The sequence below is a fragment of the Oryctolagus cuniculus genome, chromosome 6 (genome assembly GCF_051225735.1).
Source record: "Oryctolagus cuniculus isolate XC-2025 breed Fujian yellow rabbit chromosome 6, ASM5122573v1, whole genome shotgun sequence".
NCBI classification, from domain to species: Eukaryota; Metazoa; Chordata; class Mammalia; order Lagomorpha; family Leporidae; genus Oryctolagus; species Oryctolagus cuniculus.
The window spans coordinates 139,865,560-139,884,267 of NC_142872.1; the positions used below are offsets into that span (position 1 = coordinate 139,865,560).

An 18,708-nucleotide genomic window follows, 5' to 3' on the forward strand; every position below is an offset into this window, starting at 1 on the left:
TGGATGTACCATGTTTACTCATCTGTGAAAGCTGAAAATGGGACCACCTAGGTGAGATACTTAATAATTGCTCTATTTTATGTTGAGTATTATAGTACCTGGCATATAAAAAACTCAATAAATCTTAGACATGTTTTTAAAATTTGATTATTCATTTTAGTGAAACTTCAGAGTGTTTTAAGCATTGGAAATTTTAATTTGAGTATCTGATGATTGCTAAGTCTTTTAATAACAGGGACTAACAAATCCACACATTAAAAATATATGTAAATCAAAGTATAATGGAAATCGACAGAGAAAATTTCTATTAAGTTACCAGATGATGTGTATTTCCTAAGAAATGTTAATCTCATGATATTCTGAGGTTTATTAAATGTTTTTCAAAAGTGTTTTATAGTACCCTGATGCCAAATAACTAAGACATATAGCGATTCTTAGAAGAATTGCCATCAAGTATAATCTTACTTTCTGTCTATTCTTTCTGTTGGAAGAATGAATTCAGGTCATGTTTCTGACAAAGTTAAACCTTTAAATTCAATTTCTTTAAGAAGCATTTTCTTCTTTGAAATTCATTCTTTCTGTTTGGGAAGCTCAGACAAAAGTTTAAACCCCAGAATTACTTGTTCTTTTTTTAATTTATAATTGGAAATGTTTTAATACCATTGCATTTAAAAATTTAATAAGTTACTAACAATCTTGGATCAACAAAGTTTTCCTTCATTACCCTTGGTCAAAGATCAAGAAATTTGTTCTGTACAGGCCAAATTGTAAGATATTTCAGTTTTGCAGGATATGAGACATTGCAGATGTGAACTCTGCTTGTTTTTGAGCCACCTAAATGATGAATCATTATTTTGCTTTCTCCTAGGAAAATGAACAATATCCCTGGGATTATATTATCCCAGCAGGAACTTAGGTAGTGTCTTATTAATTATAATTCCTTAACCAAATACTCAAGAATCTTAAATTTCCCTCATTGTTTTACCAATATCTGGATGGCCTTGTGATATTTTCCACAGAGAAGTTACATATAGGATTGATCCTTATGATTTTAGTCTTACAGGGTATATGTTTGCCACAGAAAAGTAAAATTTTTGTCAAAGTATATTGCTCACGATTGGATTGATCTTGAAGAGTTAGATATCTTGCTTCTGATACACTGCTGTCACACAAATTAGCGATCAGGAGAGATTGCCCCACGAATAATATTGATCTGGGAATAGAACAGCAGTGCAGTGGGGATGTCTGTGCCACAGTAAACTTTGAGTACATACCAGGAGGTTGATGGAAGGGAAATGTTTAAAGATAAAAATAAGGAAAATCATGTAAGATTTTATATATGTATGTGTGTGTGTGTGTGTGTGTGTGTAAATTTATTTTGGAATGAGGGAGGGAGGGAGGAAGGGAGGGAGAAAAGTAGGAAGGGAAGTGAAAAGAGAAAGAATGAGGGACCCACATTTTATACTAGAGTGTCTGGGTTCCATATCCAGCTCTGTCACTCTGTTTCCTATTCCCAGCTTTCTGCTAATGTGAATCGTGGGAAGTAGTAGTGATGGCTCAAGAGGTTCAGTTCTTGCCACCCCTGTGGGAGACTTGAAATGAGTTCCCAGCTCCCTGATTCTGCCCAGCCTAAGCATGACCATTGAGGGTATTTGGAGAGTGAACTAATGATGGAGTCCTCTCTCTCCTCTCTCACCCTCTCCCTTCCCCTCTCTCCCCTCCCCTCCCCTCTTTGCCCCTCTCTCTTCCCCTGTCCCTTCTGTCTAACCCTCCATTCCTCCCTCCCTCCTTCGCTCCTTCTCCCCCACCCTTATCCTCTCTCTCCCATTTAAATCGATATTTTAAAACAATCTTTGGCTATAAAATTTTGTGCAGGGTTTTGCTGGCCTTAATGCAAGGGTGTGGTTCTCACAGAGACTGTTGTAAACACTTCTTGTTATCAGGCATACCTGCATGAGATGTCCCCTTCTTCTTGACCTTCTAGCTTGATTGATTGATTGTTTAGGCCTTTAAAAGTGATTCCACATTAATAAATTTCTTAACAAACCAGTGTAACACTTGCTTAAGACGGTAATTATGAGCCAGTCTGAGGATTTCAGAATCTTCCTGATTATTGCACACAACAGGTTCTCACCTTTTCTGAACTCACCACACTGCTGTATGACCTCATCTATACCTAACACAGTAGTCTGTACCTGATCTCAACTCTAGAAACCTGAATGTCAATTCAGCCATTTATGATTGAAAAGTAGGTCATCAACAACATCCCACATGGCATAAACATTTCTACCAGTTTAGGCAGAAATCTTGATAAATCCTTAAATTTTCACTTAATAGATGGAGATTATAATAAGACAATAGTATATTGCAGCTTAACTTTCATGCAGTGGCAAAAGAATAGCTACGTCACTGAGGGAGAAATACATCCATCTAAGCACAGAAAATAAACTGGTAGAGGCGCCTGCCAGTTTTGAATTTAGGGCCTCCTTTAAACGTGCTAGTCTCCATTGTGTAAAACCATTTTCACTCAAAGAAAATATGACTGTCTTTTTAAGTAGTGTTATATCCTATCAAGTCCTATTCTTATTTCCTGCATGCAATTTCATTCATTATTGTAATACTTTACTTCCTGTTACTCTTTTCTCAATTTCGGATGAAGGAAGAACACTGACTTACTGGCTTCTATTCATGTGCCATCTGTATCAGATAAATTTATTAAAGATATCTTTAGAAAAGCTGAATTAGCTTTGGCTTGATAGCTCGACATCAAAACAGGAGAATATCAGAAAGCATGAATGGTATTTATTTCCCTCATGAATGTGACCCCTTACTGAAAGTCAAATCTGCCCAAATGATCCAGTCTTTGCACTCACCAGAACTTATCTGTTAGGTAGAGATAAAAGGTTAATATATAAGACAGTAGTGGATATACTTCGGAGTAGTCCACTCTCTTGGAAAGCTTTACAGATAATTAGGAGTTCTTCACTTCAGCCAGAACATCCAACAAGGAAAGCAGTAATGAAGGATGTTCAAATTTTTTAATGTGGAATTGCATGGAAATTTTAAAGGGAGGGACTTACGCAAAAGGTAATATGATGCAATCTTTAAAAATTCCGTGGCTAAATTTATGCCACATTGCTAGACCTCCTTTCACTAAGGAGAGAAACTATGCCTTTCACTCAGGCTTTACTAGAGAGGTTCAATGAGGTTGAATATAAAACTGGTAACTGAGTTTGGTTGTATTTCTGTTGACAGTTTATTTATCATCCCTATTTCTTGATCAGAATAATTTTTATTTTTCATCATCATATGTGAAATTTTTTAAAAAGATTTATTTATTTATTGTGGCCAGTGTTGTGGCGTAATGGGTAAAGCCGCCGCCTGCAGTGTTGGCATCCCATGTGGGTGCTGATTCGAAAGGCGGAGTTACAGAGAGGCAAAGGCAGAGACAGAACCATCCATCTGCTGATTCACTCCCCAGATGGCCACAAGGGCCAGAGCTGAGCTGATCCGAAGACAGGAGCCAGGAGTTTCTTCCTGGTCTCCATTTTGAGTTCAGGGGCCCAAGTGTCTGGGCCAGTTTCTACTGCTTTCCCAGTCCACAGGAGAGAGCAGGATTGGAATTGTAGCAGCAGGGACTCATACTGGTGCCCATATGGGATGCTGGCACTGTGGGTGGCAGCTTTACCTGCTACACCACAGTGCAGGCACCTGTGAAAAATGTTAGAGACTCTAATGTTGTCATTCGCCTATCTAATTTTTCTAGTGAGAAGTCAGCCTCTCACAGAAGATTAGAAGTATACTTTATCCAATAAAGGTTTGAACTGACACACATGGTTCACATCTTTCAAGTCTCTGTCTATATCTGATTCACATCTTCTGCAAGGCTACAGCTCTCCAGGAATCATAAATGAAAGCTCTTTGGAATTAATAGAACCACTTTCTTTTCACTGTAAAGCTACTTAAAGTCCACTGTCCTTTTGAGAAAATTCTGCATAGCTGTTTAACTTCTTGCTCTGCAGAGTTTAAGAATTAAAGAAAAATATCAGGAGAGGAAACCATAAATAGTGGGTATCTTTTCTCTCTTGATCACCTTGGGAACAAGGTATCATTCTTGCCAGTTCCATGAGTTTACCAAAAGCAATGTCAGATTTTCTTTGTTTAACTATCATCATTTCTCTTCATTCTTGGCTTTTTGCCCTGTTGCAAGAATCAGCAAAAGCCCTGAAGGCAAATGTAGCTTGAATGAAGTCTTCCTTTCCCTCCGAGGTCTGTGTCCCTGCAATCTTGATTTTTGGGGTCACTCTGTCATATGAAGGAACTTGAATAGTTCATGGAAAAGTGAAGTCGAAAGATAATGTACAGTTTTCAGTGAACTTTGCGTGACCCTTTATATTTTTAAGTCTGATTTCTAAATTGCCTTAAGCTATTCCATCTTATGTGAACAAGAAGCCCAGCATTCCACTGACTCTATCCCTTCTCCCAAATGTGAACAGGTATTCTTACATGCTTCAAAGACCTCATTTTGTAGATTCTGACAACAGCAAAATATACACAGGCATTGGTACTTGTACAGCAATGCTTTGGCAACCATGTGTATGTAAGAGTGTAACTCTAAAAAGAGGAAGTAAAATGATTGCTACGCTAAGGATTACACCGCTAGATTATAAAATTGTTGCTGGATTTTCTGCTAACCATGCTAAGTCTGTTTAAACAAGTCACTCCTTGTAAAGTCAGTTAATATAAATTAATGGCCCCAATATGAATATTCTTTAGGACTCTGCTTATGGGTTTTCAACATAAGATTTCTAATTCAACCCTAAGAAAAAATTCATACAAATATCCAGTTAAAATATGCAATTTGAATTCTACTTATTGCTTTCTCTATAAAAGAAGTAAATGTGTGTTCTTAAAAACAATCTAGGGTCGGCGCCACAGCTCACTAGGCTAATCCTCTGCCTTGAGGTGCTGGCACACCGGGTTCTAGTCCCGGTCGGGGCGCCGGATTCTGTCCCGGTTGTCCCTCTTCCAGGCCAGCTCTCTGCTGTGGCTAGGAAGTGCAGAGGAGGATGGCCCGAGTACTTAGGCCCTACACCCCATGGGAGACCAGGATAAGTACCTGGCTCCTGCCATCGGATCAGTGCGGTGGGCCGGCCACAGTGCGTCGGCCACGGAAGCCATTGGAGGGTGAACCAACGGCAAAGGAAGACCTTTCTCTCTGTTTCTCTCTCTCACTATCCACTCTGCCTGTCAAAAAAAAAAAAAAAAAATTCTAAAAACTACCTTCTAAAAATTATGTGGACCAAAGAATTAAAAAAAATATTAGAGCCACTTCAGTAGAAGTAATGATGAAAAATTGAATCTCATTGTAATTTGATAGTCCCTATCATGGATTAATAAAAAGAAATAGAAGCAACTATAATAAAGTGAACTGGGTAATCCCACTGACTTTACACCATCTCAATGTTGCTCTAATCGAAAGGAGACTAGGAATTAAAAGCATGTAGAAGCCAATTCTTAGTGCCTTTTCCTGAGAAAGGAAAGCTGGCAACCTTTGATGGTAGATGAAGTTGCTCTGAAGATGGATATAATTCGGGAAGAGTTTTCTTTTTAGCAAAAAATAAAATTTCTCTTACCTAATATGATCAGAGCATGTAATAGGTTATTGAAACCAAAATTGGGTATAAGGTATAAATTAGATAGATTGAATATAAGAAATGAAAATTGAAATTTTAAACATTAAATTATATTCAATAATGAAACTGTTGATGAGTGGCCTAGTAGTCATAGTTTAATGAGTAGCTGAAATCATCATTTTCCAGTATAAGCCACACCTATAATTCATTACTGTGGTGGAATGAGAAGGCCATGCCAAGATGGCCCCTGGCAACAGAAACTGCCTGGCAACAGGCTGTGATTGGATGGCTTCGGAAACTTCCTGGCAACAGGGTGTGATTGGTTAGGGCATAGACCGTGCCTTGACCGGATTGGCTGCCTTGGCTATATAAGCTGCCATAGCAACTGAAATAAACAAGTCTGCAGGCTGCTTGCCTCAGGCCTGCTTTCACCTGACTCCTGGGGTCTGTGTGGTGACTCCGCGCCTCTTGCCCCCACCATGCTCCTCATCTCAGAAATGAATCCACAGCAACACATTACCTATAACTTGATAATTCAATTTCTTTAAGGTCGAGGACATATGTATAGGTATTGCCAAAACAAACTTTTCAGAATATTTGTAAATGTATGCACTTTCCTAGGTTGAGATCAAATTTTAGTTGTGTGAATATATAAAGATTTCTTGTTTTTAAAGATTTTATTTATTGAGAGGTAGAGTTAAAGACAAAGGAAAAGAAGAGACAAAACTCTTCTATTTGCTGGTTTTCTCCCCAAATAGCTGCAATGGCCAGACCTTGGCCAATCAGAAGCCAGCAGCCAGGAACTTCTTCCAGGCCTCTCACATGGATTCAAGGGCCCAAAGACTTGGACCATCTTGCACTGCTTTTCCAGGCCTTAGCAGGGAGCTGAATCAGGTGCGAAGTAGCCAGGACTAGAACAGGTGCCTATATGGGATATAGGCGCTGCAGGCAGATGCTGTAGCCCACTATACCACAGCAATGGCCCCTATATCATGATTTTTTTGGAAAGCACTCAATTATTAGCCTCTAAAATTGACAAGATTTTTCACATTGAGTTCTTTTTGTAATGTGATCTTTAATTAAAATCAATAATTATAATATGAAATATACTTTACAAAATATACCACAGAATTAAAAAAAAAGTCTCAACAAATATTCATGAAACTCGTGTGACAGTGTACACCATCATGAAATTTTTCAACAAGCTGTATGTGTGCTAAGGAATACTCAGTGCTTTTCTGTGGTTCCAGCTGTCCTGAAGTGTTTGGTGAAGGTAACAATGTAAAGGAATGGACCACTCGATTCCAAGGGACAATTATTTGAGGATGTGGCAACATCACTGGACTGTACTTATTGAGAGGATTTGGTGTAGGGATAGAAGGAAAAGGAATTTTAACAGGTTAGGAATGCAGGGAAAATTCACATGTATACTTTCCTTGCAAATGTTTAAAAACTTATAAGCTTCCCTTTGTTCTAAACATGGAATGTATATTATAACTAGGATTTCTATTTTATCATATTATAGAACTGGGTTTAATTTGGCCCCTGTATGTCATTTACTTTTTAAGTTAGGCTGAAACCCATTAGCTTGGCAAAACTCGTGTGTGTGTGTGTATGTTTAAAGATTTATTTATTTGAGAGGCAAGGAGAGAAGTCATATGGTTCATTCTCCATATGGCTGTAATGGCGGGGCTGGGTTGATCCAAAGCCAGGAGCCAGGACTTCCTCTGGTTCTCCCACATGAGTACAGGAGTCCAAGCACTTGAGTTCCTCCTTTGCTTTCCCAGGCCATTAGCAGAGAGTTGGATTATAAGCAGAACAGCCAGGACTCAAACCAGTGCCATATGGCACGCTGATGCCACACATGGGAGCTTAACCTACTATGCCACAGCGCCTGCCCCTGTGGGTGCTCTTTAATAAACGTTTTAAATATAACTGATAATAGAAAACTCCAGGAATACTAGTTGGTAAAATGATGCAAGAAATTGAGGAATTCCAGGGACTGGCATTGCAGCAAAGTAGGTTAAGCTGCTGTCTGTGACTCTGGCATCACAGAGCACCTGTTCCAGGCCCAGATGCCCCACTTTCTATCCAGCTCTCTGGAGATGTGTCTGGGAAAGCAGTAGAGGGTTGCCTAAGTTCTTGGACTTCTGAGCGCACATGCAAGACTCAGATGGAATTCCTGGCTCCTGGGTTCAGCTTTGCCCAGCCCCAACTGCTGCAGCTGTTTGGGGAGTGAACTAGCAGATAAAAGATTCTCTCTCTCTCTCTCTCTCTCTCTCTCTCTCTCTCTGTGTGTGTTTGTGTGTGTGCACACTGCGTGTGTCTGTGTGTAGTTCTCCATCCCTTTCTTTATTTCCTTTCAAATAAATAAGGTATTTTTTTTAGAAAAAAGAATATTAGAAATTCCATTACATCAGAAAATTGAGGAAGCAAAAAAAACTTCTAGAAAAGAATGCTATGGAAGATGGGATCCAGAATGAATATAAACATCCTTTAAATTCTGAACACTGAAGACAAATATTAGCAGAATACTAAAGCAAACTGCAAGGGGAGAAAACTGTATTACTTAAAGGGTAACTGCTGATTTAGCAGAAACACCGGACTTCAGCACACAGCGAAATGTAATCATCAAAGAGGCAAGATTTAAATGTAAACATTAAGAGGCAGTATTTTAAAAAGAGAATATATTCAAAATTTAGAATTCTATATCTAGAGAAATATTATTTAAACATGAAAGTGAAATAAAATACTTCTGATTGAAGAAGTTTGTCTTCCCAAAAGAAACACTAAAGGAGTAGATATTTGGCACAGAGATTACTCTGTGACTTCAGATAGCAACTTTCCAAGGCACAGTCCCAGAGTTCAAGTGCCAGCCCCGTCGCTGATTCCAGGTTCTTGCTAAATCTCATCCTGGGAAATAGCAGATGACGGTCAAAGTCCTTGGATCCTTGCCACTTACATGGGATACTTGGATTGCGTTCTTGATTTCTTGCATCCACCTGTTCTATTTCCCGCTTCCGTGGATATTTGGGAAATCAACCAATACAGAGAAGATCTCTGTCTCTTTGCCTTTCAAATAAAATGAAAATAAATAAAAATATATAAATAAATACTAAAGAAATATCCTTAGATTGAAAAATAAGAGATGGCAAGAGGAAGTACAATATTAAGTAAACATAAAACGGCCAGTGCCATGGCTCACTTGGCTAATCCTCTGCCTGTGGCGCCGGCACCCTGGGTTCTAGGCCCGGTTGGGGCACCAGGTACTAGTCCTGGTTGCTCCTCTTCCAGTCCAGCTCTGCACTGTGGCCTGGGAAGGCAGTGGAGGATGGCCCAAGTGCTTAGGGCCCTGCACCTGCATGGGAGACCTGGAGGAAGCACCCGGTTCCTGGCTTCAGATCAGTGCAGCGCCAGCCATGACGGCCATTTGGGGAGTGAACCAACGGAAGGAAGACCTTTCTCTCTCTCTCTATCTCTCTCTCACTCTCTCTCACTGTGTAACTCTGCCTGTCAAAAAAAAAAAAAAAAAAAAAGATACATCAGGCAAATAATAAGCATGAGAACACTGAAAGCCTGAAAAAGCAAGAAACAAAAAAGGGAAAGATGGACTTTCCATCTATCTGAAAGGCAATTAGCATATTAATAACTTTAAAAGTGTATAAAGCGAAAGCTGACAGAAGCGAAGGAAGTATCAGGCAGTCTTACAATGTTATGGGTGAATCTGTTTCCCCAATATTTTTAAAACGTGCCATAGTCTAAGTGGATGTGCCCTCCAAAATCATTTTGCTGGAGTGCAAGCCCCAAGGTGTTGCCATTAGAAGGGTTAGAAGGGTTGGAGGCCTTCGGAGGTGTTGAGCTTTGCCTTCATGGATGAGCTTATTACTCATGTGAAACAGGCCTCACGGGTCTCCCTGGCCTCTACCATGTGACAAAAGGCACCACCTACCCGGACTGAGCCCTCCCCAGACACCGAATCTATTGGCACCTTGATCTTTGAGTTTGCAGCATGCAGAATAAACTTCTGCATGAGTTTATGGCATGAGCAATACACTTCTGTTGTTTATCAATTTCCAAGTGATAGGTGGTTTGTTACAGCAGCCCTAAGAGACTAAGTCCCTCTGCCTCTGAGCACCCTGAGTGATTTTCCTCTCACTCCACAGGAAAGCTGAACTCTTCACTGTGATACCTGAGCTCTGTGAAGCATCACATTCCCTCGTACTCGGATGCACACCTGCCTGTCTTGCTGTAGGACCTGCAGTGCCATCACTGCTTGTTTCAAGGGTTTGGATTTGCCCATGTCTTCTCCCTGGGAAATGACCTTTTTTCCAGATACGTGCCAGGGCTGTGAACTCTTCTCCCTTGGCCTCTGAATCTCAGGTTCCAGTGAGGCTTTCTCTGACCGGCAAATTAAAACATTGACTGTGTCATTCAGCATTCTTCATCTTCTTTCATCCTGATTTTACTGAATTTTACTCTTCATTATCAGGCATCCTCCCTTAGTTGACTCCTCTCTGTGTCTTTCTTTATATATATATATATATATATATATATATATATATATATATATATATATATAAAAATGGCATGCAAGTGTTCTGGGGTGGGGAGATTTATATCCTCAGTGATGAAAAATAGTGTTTGTCATTGAATGAAAAATTAACAGTATTTCTCTAATCCAGATAAATATCCAAAATATCCACGTACCCTATAGGCAAACAAAACACAGGTTAGAAAAATCTAGGAAATAACTTGCAAAGACTCAATTGGTTGGAAGGAAACATTTTGATTCATGATAATGGTCTCATTTATGTCAGAGAGAACTGTGAGCTGAAAAGATTTGCCTAAGCTGTGAGGGTGAGTGACAGCACACACCAGTCTGTAGCTTCTCAACTTCATAGCTGTGGCTGCCCAAGGCTGCAGGCTCACTGCAGTTTTCTGTTTTTATTGATGAAGAATTAAAAAAAAAAAGCCAATGTTTAAAAATTGGCAGATTTCTCCTACGAATCTAAATACCAGCTTTCCAGCTTCTCTTGAAATGTTGGAGCATTTAGTAAACAGGATTTGTATTTTCCATGTGTTCACAAGCCTGCTTTTCCCACTGACCATATCCTACTGACCAGTCTGATTTTTGCAAACTTGAACTCCTCTCTGAATTTTTTGAATATATCTCTATCTAAAATTTTTGAGTCTGTTAATTTTGGCATGATGGAGAAAAGTTAATTAGTGTTACTGGAAATAAATTTAAATAGCACTGTGATTCAAAAGCTCTTCTCCATGTATATTATGAATTAAATATTCATACACCTCCACTTAAATGTACTTTATATATTTCTCCAAATGAAACATTGTTACCTCCAAAGATCACCTGGAGAAATAATACATCAGTCATTTATATTATAAATTAATACATAGATGTTTTATCATATAATAAAGATAGGCTTTGTTAAGTATGTTTCTATTAGAGATGGGAAAATGCTAGCTTGCTTGCATTTAATTTCAGATACAATGGAGGAAGTTAAAGCCATTCAAATTGAGAGAGAGTAGTTTTGGTTAGTCAAAGAAATGTACCTTCCTATACAAGTATATGCAGTTTCAAGAGCATTAAAAGAAGGGTATTAGAAGGTGGAAGAGATGTATCAGGGGAAAGATGGGGAGATATTTATGTTCAGTTTCACCTATCTGTATGGTTTTACAGCTTGTACTTGGTGCACAGTGCTCAAGACATACTGCTGAATTAATCTTACCTGACACAAGGTTGCATTCCTATTTCAAAAGCTACAGGCAGAGTTCTAAGAAAAATACGTATTTTTGTATCTAAACTACTTATATCAATCTTCGTCCACTGCTTAATTGTTGGTATTATCAAAAATATGTACAGTCTGCTTGGTTATGGGTTCTAAACTAGGTTATGATGTGCGTTTTTTGTGAAAATAGCAATTAAAGAGAAACCAAACCATTACCATATTTCCCCCTGTTTTAATGATGTTGTAAATAAATTTCTGTGGTTGTTGTGTTTTTCGTTATTACCCACACAGCCTCCTACGTGTTCAGATTCATTTCTTGGTGGCATGCTGGTGATTGAACACAGAGTTGCTTACTAAAATAAATGTGCTGACGGGACATATGGGCCCATCTTTCTTCCAGCTAATTTAGTGTTTTTCCTTTAATGTCTGCATAATATTTTGATTTTCTAAACAGTATAACTGGCCCTGAAAATTACCAGTTTTGAAAGATTATATTCCTCATGTTCAATGCTCCTGTTATCATCTGTCATGTTGGATGATGTCTTCCTCTCCTGCATTAGGAAGATTCAATATGACATTCATATTCAGGCCACTGCAGCTTAAAGTCTGAAATATTATCTTTTTTATATTTTTCTCTTTATACCTTTTTCAAGAGAAAATCACTTACCTTAGGGCATAACAAACTTCTTCCAGAGGAAGGAGTTCTTCCAGCTGCAGGTGGTAGGCTTAGGATCATGATGGCATAATACACGACACCTGAGTAGAAAATAACACTCTCATCTTTAAAGCAAAAACCTGTTTGTTTGCCACAATAAAATACTGCCTCTCCTAAACTTATAATTACTTAAGGTATTTCTAAAATTTCATTGAAATGGTTTGGGAAAAGATCAGTAGGCTTTAATTGTGAAGATATTTTCATTTTAAGTCCCTGTCAAATATTTGGTGTGAAATGTTACTAGTCACTCTGAGATTGTTGTAAATGTACAGGGGTTGAGAAGGCAATACATTCTGGGGCCAGGGCTGTGGCGTAGCGGGTTAAAGCCCTGGCCTGAAGCGCCAGCATCCTATATGCACACCAGTTCTAGTCCCGGCTGCTCCACTTCACATCCAGCTCTCTGCTATGGCCTGGGAAAGCAGTAGAAGTCCTTGGGCCCCTGCACCCATGCGGGAGACCCAGAAAAAGCTTTTGGCTCCTAGCCTCAGAAGGGCTCATCTCCAGCCATTGCAGTCATCTGGGGAATGAACCAGCAGATGGAAGACCTCTCTCTATGTCTCTACCTCTCTCTGTAATTCGATCTTTCAAATAAATAAAATAAATATTTAAAAAAAGGCAACATATTCTCTAGTAGGAGAGAATGCTTCATGTACAGTGCCTGAAATGCTAATTCCTCTAACTCCTTGTGCAGTATCTTTTCATGTTTTTTTATTGCTGCTCTGGTTTGCTTTTAGGTGTGAGTGTGTGTGTGTGTGTGTGTTTAGTTTTTCATAGTTAGGGCTGGAAAAACTAGGAGAATGTCCTTTTTTAAAGATATACCTATTTATTATTTATTCAAACCCAAAGTGAAAGAGAGAGCTATCTTCATCTGCTAGGTCATTCCTCAAATGCCAGTAATAGCCAGGAGCCAGGACCTCTATCTGGGTGTGATGTGAGTAGCAGGGGCCCTACTTACTAAGCCTTCATCTACTGTTATCCCAGATGCATTAGCAGGATACAGGTATGGAAGCAGAGTAATCTGTACTTGAATCCGCTTTCATATGAGATGCAAGCATTACAAGTGGAGGCTTAACCTTTGGCTCCACAAATGCTGGCCTCTAGGAACACATTCTTAAATTTGCTAGACCCATTGTTAGATTCCAGATATAAGTGTTTGAAGTGCAGAATGTGATGGAATGAGAGAAACATAAATTATGCCACATGATGACTTTGTTGCTTTTATTCTGACATAGAATTCTAATTAGTGCTTTTAATTGACAAATACTCTGATTTCAGATATAATCATGAAATCTGTGGAAAGCCCAGGAAATCACATAGCAAATATTAGATATGGACACACTGAAAAAATCTAGTTGAGAATTTTCATAAAAAGTGAAGAATTTGTGTAAAACATGTTTTCATTTAATCATTTATTCACTCGTTTATTCATTACACAAGTGTTATGTTGGAGTACAAAACTGGACTGCTTGAGTTGAAATCTCATATTGGCAATGTATTAGCCATTTACTTGTGAAGTTGGCCATATTAAACTCATTATAGGGTATGAGACTCCTAATTCAGAGGTCTTTGATAATAATTTTCAAATGTTCTGGGAAAATATAGCATGTGCAAAAAATGATTATCCTGATTTTTAGTTGAGAACTAAAAATTAAATGTACTTCATTGATCTGAGAAAATATCAGTTGGATCATTACATTTTGAGATAATTAAGTGAACGTGAAAGAAGGATATTCCAGGAAGCAGCGACTGGATATGTGAAGTCTCATGGGCAGCAGATTCAAGTCAAGGGCATCTAATGGATGAGTTTAAATGAGAAGGAAGGGCACCAAGATGGCGCAGGAAATAAAGGATGATAAAGGCAGGCAAAACACAAGGGCTGCTGTGGAATCTGCAAAGATGCTGACTGAGTCCTTGGCAGTCGTTTAGCAGGACAGTAACATGATTTAATTTGCATTACAGGAAATGATGGGAATACTCTGAATGGATGCAAACACGGAAAGTGAAGAGGTAAGTGACAGCTGTCGGGAGGATTTTGCAATAACCCAGGTGAGATGGATATTGATCTGTACTGAACAAAGCTGTGAGAAGACAATGTTTCTGCTAAAATAATCAACCTGATGCAACACCATGAAGTTAGGTGGGTGTGAAAATAGTTGGGAATGGCACCTATGGGTGTTGGCTAACCGTTCAGGAGAGTATTTCTGAGTGAAAGGATGTCTGATTTTAGTTAGGCTGAGTCTTATTGCCTGGTCTGTTAGACTTTTAGAAGTCACACATTCACACACACACACACACATACATACCCAAATGACCCAGGAACTTTCAATCACAGCCATTCTAGGATAAAACATTTTAAAATTGTAACTGTGAATGTGGATCCACCAGAGAGAAGTTAACTGTATCTAAAAGGAGTATCAGGAGAATAAGGGAAACATAGTAGGCACAGCTAGAAATTTTGAAAATAGCCTCTTCTAGGAAAATAGAAATGCAGGAGTGACATTTCAGGACAGTTTCATTGACATATTGCAGTGTACATAGTGGAAACCTTTTCCTGTTGAAGACAGTATTTAATGCTATATGATATAACTGCTTCATAAGGTATGTATAATATTGTGTCATCTTTGTTAAGATATTTTTGTGTATATGTACAGTGGGACACATGGATTTTATGTATAAATATTAGCAATGGCTTTTCTTGTGTAGGTTAATTTGTTCTGGCAACTTTTTTGAAGTATTTTATTATGTTTAATATACTTCCATTGTTATGGAAATTATAAATTATTTATTAAAATTGCTGTTTATGAAGGAACAATGATGATTAAAAACAAAATCCAGACACTAAGGGATCTTTTAAGACAATAGGCATACAATAGTGCTTATATGTTAAAAAAAAAAAAAAAAAAAACTGGAGAGAAGAAGCTGAAAGCATGTTGAGAAAGAGCAATCAGGGAAATAGCATCTCATTGCTGAGATGAGAGTGAGGACAAGATCCAATGGCAGGGTTGGCGGCATGGAAAGACCAGCCTTGGAGAGGAAGATATTCGTTCCTTGCGGGACACAGGGGAACTGAGGACTGCAGAGGCTGATGTTTGCAGATATGTCGTTCACATACTGTGAGCCACATTGATTTTTTTAATTAATGGCACCTAAATTAAATGATAGCATGCTAATGTAGAAATTCTTAGCTATTTAAGATGTTGGTAAATTCACATTAAACTAGGTTAGTTCACTTACGTAGGAGGCAAGTAGATAAAATGAATATATACCTAAAGCAGGAAATAAAAAAATGAGGAGTAAAATAATTAGTAGAGATTATTTTAAAAATTTATTAAAAATTAGAAAACAATGTGTCTTGGCCCCCATAAATCAAAGACACATTGATATGGGGTTGACTTCAGCTGATCGCCTTTCCTTTTCTAATGTCTGAGAAACAACCACTAAATACTTTGGAAAACCTCAGATATGCTTTTCTGAGGGTGCTCACTTTTCTAGTGTATGGTGACTCCAGGTAATAGAAATACAACCACCTAATATCTTTTCATTTATATTTACATAGATAATGTTCTAATTGAAAAAAAGCTTCCTGTTTACATAAATAGTGTCAATTGGATAATTTGCTGAATAAAAATCATGAATATAAATATGATCATCCTTTTCAAGTTATGCTTGTCTTCTTTTCATAGTTTTTTTTTTTTTTTACTGTGCTGATATTTAGCTAAATAAGATTTCAAACAATAGCATTGTGAAACCAGCACAAATTACTACAGAATTCATTTTGTCAAAACAATGTGGTTTTTAAAATATTAAGCTAGTATTTAACAGTTATACGTTTGGAAATGAATGGAGCCATTGCATTGTTCTCCTTAGTCTTTTGTATTACCAGAATAAATTGTTCTCTACCTTCACTTTTGGATGCACAGTCTGTGGGTTATGATATTTTAGATAGATTATATGAATTTGAAGGAACCAGAACATTGAAAAGAAATAATTTTTGCCAGTCTGTTGTTACCTTCAGGAAAATATTTAAGTATTTTCTCAGTTTTCTGCCATAGTAAGAGAGCATTGAACTTGTATATTTTTTTTTTTATCTTTTATTTAATGAATATAAATTTCCAAAGTACGACTCATGGGTTACAATGGCTTCCCCCCCCATACCGTCCCTCCCACCAACAACCCTCCCCTTTCCCACTCCCTCTCCCCTTCCATTCACATCAAGATTCATTTTCGATTATCTTAATATACAGAAGATCAGCTTAGTATACCTTAAGTAAGTATTTCAACAGTTTGCTCCCACACAGAAACATAAAGTGAAAAATAATAGATGATTTTTTTAAAATGATGATGAAATCAGATCAGACCTATTGTCATGTTTAATCCCAGTGAGAGTCAAGTTGGGAATTGAAAATTTCTTTCTTTTTTTTTTTTTGTTTTTTTTTTTTTTTTTTTACAGAAGATCAGTTTAGTGTACATTAAGTAAAGATTTCAGTCGTTTGCACCCCCATAGAAACACAAAGTGAAATATACTGTTTGAGTACTCGTTATAGCATTAAGCCTCAGTGTACAGCACGTTAAGGACCGAGATCCTACATGAGGAGTAAGTGCACAGTGACTCCTGTTGTTGACTTTACCAATTGACACTCCTGTTTATGGCATCAGTAATCTCCCTATGCACCAGTTATGAGTTTCCAAGGCTATGGAAGCCCCTTGAGTTCTCCGACTCTTATCTTGTTTAGACACGGTCATAGTCAAAGTGGAGGTTCTCTCCTCCCTTCAGAGAAAGGCACCTCCCTCTTTGAAGACCTGTTCTTTCCACTGGGATCTCACTCACAGAGATCTTTTTGCCAGAGTGTCTTGGCTTTCCATGCCTGAAATACTCTCATGGGCTTTTCAGCCAGATCCGAGTGCCTTTAGGGCTGATTCTGAGGCCAGAGTGCTATTTAGGACATCCGCCATTCTATGAGTCTGCTGAGTATCTCACTTCCCATGTTGGATCACTCTCCCCTTTATTTATTCTATCGGTTGGTGTTAGCAGATACTAGACTTGTTTATGTGCTCCCTTTGACTCTTAGTCCTTGCATTATGATCAATTGTGAACTGAAATTGATCACTTGGAGTAGTGAGATGGCATTGGCACATGCCACCTTGATGGGATTGAATTGGAATCCCCTGGTATGTTTCCAACTCTACCAATTAGGGCAAGTCAGCCCGAGCATGTCCCAAATTATACATCTCTTCCCTCTCTTATTCCCACTCTTATGTTTAACAGGGATCACATTTCGGTTAATTTTTAACACTTAAGAATAACTGTGTGATAATTACAGAATTAAACCAGTCATATTAAGTAGAACAGACAAAAAAAATACTATGAGGGATAATGTATTAAGTTGTCCATTAGCAGTCAGAGCTATGCTGATCAAGTCACCATTTCTCATAGTGTCCATTTCACTTCAGGAGGTTTCCTTTTTGGTGTTGAGTCAGTTGTCACCGATCAGGGAGAACATATGGTATTTGTCCCTTTGGGACTGGCTTACTTCACTCAGCATGATGTGTTCCAGATTCCTCCATTTTGTTGCAAATGACTGGATTTCGTTGTTTCTTACTGCGGTATAGTACTCTAAAGAATACATATCCCATAATTTCTTTATCCAGTCTACCGTTGATGGGCATTTAGGTTGGTTCCAGGTCTTGGCTATTGTGAATTGTGCTGCAATAAACATTAGGGTGCAGACCGCTTTTTTCTTTATCAATTTAAACTCCTTTGGGTAAATTCCAAGGAGTGGGATGGCTGGGTCGAATGGTAGGGTTATATTCAGGTTTCTGAGGAATCTCCAGACTGATTTCCATAGTGGCTTGACCAGTTTGCATTTCCACCAACAGTGGGTTAGTGTCCCTTTTTCCCCACATCCTCGCCAGCATCTGTTGTTGGTAGATTTCTGTATGTGAGCCATTCTAACCGGGGTGAGGTGAAACCTCATTGTGGTTTTGATTTGCATTTCCCTGATTGCTAGTGACCTTGAATATTTTTTCATGTGCCTGTTGGCCATTTGGATTTCCTCTTTTGAAAAATGTCTATTGAAGTCCTTGGCCCATCTCTTAAGTGGGTTGTTGGTTTTGTTTTTGTGGAGTTTCTTGATCTCTTTGTAGATTCTGGTTATTAACCCTTTATCTGTTGCATAGTTTGCAAATATTTTTTCCCATTCTGTCGGTTGTCTCTTCACTCTCCTGACTGTTTCTTTTGCAGTACAGAAACTTCTCAATTTGATGCAATCCCAATAGTTGATTTTGGCTTTGACTGTCTGTGCCTCCCGGGTCTTTTCCAGAAATTCTTTGCCTGTGCCAATATCTTGAAGGGTTTCTCCAATGTTCTCTAATAACTTAATGGTGTCAGGACGAAGATTTAGGTCTTTAATCCACGTTGAGTGGATTTTTGTGTAAGGTGTAAGGTAGGGGTCTTGCTTCATGATTCTGCACGTGGAAATCCAGTTTTCCCAGCACCATTTATTGAATAGACTGTCCTTGCTCCAGGAATTAGTTTTAGATCCTTGATCAAATATAAGTTGGCTGTAGATGTTTGGGTTGATTTCTGGTGTTTCAATTCTGTTCCATTGGT

General features: G+C 38.4%; 1 pseudogene; it reads right to left on the reverse strand.

Moving 5' to 3' along the window:
- The window catches only part of LOC149126310 (ras GTPase-activating protein 4B pseudogene), a 42,066-nt pseudogene extending 32,130 nt beyond the window's left edge, over nt 1-9,936 (reverse strand).
- Nucleotides 9,937-18,708: the final 8,772 nt, after the last annotated feature.